The sequence below is a fragment of the Macaca mulatta genome, chromosome 5 (assembly GCF_049350105.2).
Source record: "Macaca mulatta isolate MMU2019108-1 chromosome 5, T2T-MMU8v2.0, whole genome shotgun sequence".
NCBI classification, from domain to species: Eukaryota; Metazoa; Chordata; class Mammalia; order Primates; family Cercopithecidae; genus Macaca; species Macaca mulatta.
In genome coordinates this window covers 21,638,037-21,641,251 of record NC_133410.1, presented here as the reverse complement: position 1 = coordinate 21,641,251, position 3,215 = coordinate 21,638,037, and the positions used below count along the sequence as shown (strand labels likewise).

At 38.8% G+C, this 3,215-nt stretch overlaps 1 pseudogene; it reads left to right on the top strand.

Annotated features, from left to right (window-relative positions):
* Positions 1-1,274: 1,274 nt before the first annotated feature.
* On the top strand, positions 1,275-1,761 carry LOC722876 (small ribosomal subunit protein uS12 pseudogene; annotated as a pseudogene).
* The last annotated feature ends 1,454 nt before the right edge of the window (positions 1,762-3,215 follow it).

Genomic DNA, 3,215 nt, shown 5'->3' with positions numbered 1-3,215 from the left:
TTTATTTTCTAGCAATAAGAACCTACATATTTTCATATATTCATTTCTTTTTTGTTAACTCTACAAATTCCTACCTTGCTCTTAAAGCTTTCAAATTTATTTTCATTCCTTATCTGAGCAACAAGCTCTTCTTTGTTTTATGATATACCTCTTCCCCTTGCCAGTCATGCTATCGTTATATCAAAGCTTAACAACATACAAATTCAAATAAGATTTCAACATTGAACCTCAATGGGAAGTAACTTTTTTGCCTGAGTAATACCCAAACATCTTTAAAAACAAATTCATAATGCTGAATTTATTCATTACTTCAAGATCATTGTGCTGAATTCAGTCATTACTATTGGTCCTATATTGGCTATTTCAGCTATTGCTAAATCCTGAAGGCTGTAAGTTGGCAACTCGTAGGCTGTTCCAGCTCATCAAAATGTTTGGTTCATGTGGTGTTAGCCTGCAAAATAATTGTTTAATAATGACAAAGTACATGTAACACAAAATTTACCCCTTAATTATTTTTTATTTTATTATTTTATTTTATTTTTGAGACAGAGTCTCACTCTGTTGTCCAGGCTGGAGTGCAGTGGCGTGATCTCAGCTCATTGCACCCTCCACCTCCAAGGTTCAAGAGATTCTCATGTCTCAGTCTCCCAAATAGCTGGGATTATAGGCACCTGCCACCATGCCCAGCTAATTTTTGCATTTTTAATAGAGACAGGCTTTCACCATGTTGGCCAGGCTGGTCTCGAACTCCTGACCTCAAGTGATCCATCTCCTTTGGCCTCCCAAAGTGCTGAGATTATAAGCGTAAGCCATGGTGCCTGGCCATCTTAATCATTTGTAAGAGTACAGTTCAGTGGTATTAAGCACATTCATATTGCTGTGCAGCCATCACCAGAACTTTTTATCTTACGAAACTGAAACTCTATATCCATTTAAAAATTCCTCATTTTCTCCTCCTCACCCCAGTCCCTGGCAACTACCATTTCACTTTTAGTCTCTATGAATTTCACTGCTCTAGGTACCTTATACAAGCAGAACTATACAGTATTTATCTTTTTGTGAGTGGTTTATTCCACTTAGCTTAATGTCCTCAAGGTTCATTCATGTTGCAGCATGTGTCAGAATTTCCTTTCTTTTTATGGCGAAATAACGCTTTTATATATATAAATGTGCTATACGTATATACTACATTTCATTTAACCATCCATCTGCTGATAGAAAGTTGAGTGGCTTCCGGCTGCTTCTCTCTGGCTCAGGCCCATCGCTCCGATAGGATGTGCAAGTGTCATGGACTTCATACTGCTAGGAAGCTCTGTAGTCACCGATGAGACCAGAAGTGGCATGATAAACAGTACAAGAAAGTCCATTTGGGTACAGCCCTGAAGGCCAACCCTTTTGGAAGTGCTTCTCGTGCAAAAGGAATCGTGCTGGAAAAAGTAGGAGTTGAAGCCAAACAGCCGAATTCTGCCATTAGGAAATGTGTCAGGGTCCAGCTGATCAAGAATGGCAAGAAAATCACAGCCTTTGTACCCAACGACGGTTGCTTGAACTTAATTCAGGAAAACGATGAAGTTCTGGTTGCTGAATTTGGTCGCAAAAGTCATGCTGTTGGTGATATTCCTGGAGTCCGCTTTAAGGTTGTCAAAGTAGCCAGTGTGTCTCTTTTGGCCCTATACAAAGGCAAGAAGTAAAGATCAAGATCATAAATTTTAATGGTGAAAACACAGTAGTAATGGATTTTCATATGCCCAAAAAAAGAAAGTTGAGTGGCTTCCACCTGTCGGCTGTTAGGAATAATACTGCTATGAACATAGTTGTACAAATATCTCCTTGAGAATCTGGTTTTAATTATTTGGGGTTTATACCCAGAAGTAAAATTGCTTGATCATATGGTAATTCTAGTTTTGATTTTTAGAAGAACTGCCATATTATTTTCCATAGCAATTACACCATTTTATATTTTCACCAACAGACCACAAAAGTTAAAATTTCTCTACACCTTCACCATCACTTGTTATTTTCTTTTTTACATATATAATGGCCATGATAATGAATATGAGATGGTATCTCATTGTGATTTTGATTTGTACTTCCCTACTGATTAGTGATGTTGAATATCTTTTCATGTGCTCTTTGGTCATTTGTATATCTTCTTTGGAGAACTATCTACTCAAAACCACACAATATTTTAAATTGGTTTGAGCTAGGAATCCTAGAGTAGGCTTTGACCCCAGGGCTTCGAAAATTATCAATTCTGGCAGGTTATGAGGGAGAGAGGCATGTGAGGAACCCACTGAGGGCCATGAGCCACCATCCACCCCAGGTGGTCTGCAAATTTGAAAGGATTACTGTCTCAACTACCCGCCTCGCCCTACACTGAACTTCATGTATATCAGCTCCATTCATTTTAAAAAACACTTTGGCCTAAGGCAAATGAGGACCTTGGATAGCAGTTTGAGGATAATCTTTCAGAGCCCTGCCTAACCTAGAAGAAGCTATCAATGTCTACCACCACATTTCTTTGCGTATATTTCCCTATTCCCTCCCACCAAGCTCAACCTCAATTCACTGGAGCTCAGTAGCATCTGCTCCTTTTGGAAGAGGCTTTTGTGCTCTACTTCAAGACTCTGTCCACCAATCCCAATTGTATTCTCTACTGCTTGCCCTGTTATACTAAATTTGGTCCATGTATTAGTCTCCTTGGGCTGCCATAATAACATACAAAAGTCTGGGTGTCTTAAAAAAAATAGGTATTATTTTCTCACAACTGTGGAGCCTAGAAGTTCACAGTCAAGGTGCTGACAAGCTCAGTTTCTGTTGAGGGCTCTCTTCCTGGCTTGCAGACTGCCACCTTCTTGCTGTGTCTTCATATCACCTTTCTTCTTTTTATATGTAGATATCTATCTCTCTCTCTCTCTGTCTCTCTTCCTTATTCTATAAGGCTATTGGTCTTATCAGGTTAGGGTCCCATTCTTATAACTTTTTTCACCTGAGTTACCTCTTAAAGATACTATTTTCAAAACAGTCACATGGGGGGTTAAGGGGGTGAATTTTCAGGGAGCACAATTTAGTCCAGAACAGCCTGCATCCTAATTTATGTTTGCTGCCTAGCCTCTATAGGCTATTAACTTTATAACTTCTGAAACACAGAGTCCAATTTTACTATTTACATTACTATATATTATACTTATGAATCACCCATTTACTAGCTGGGA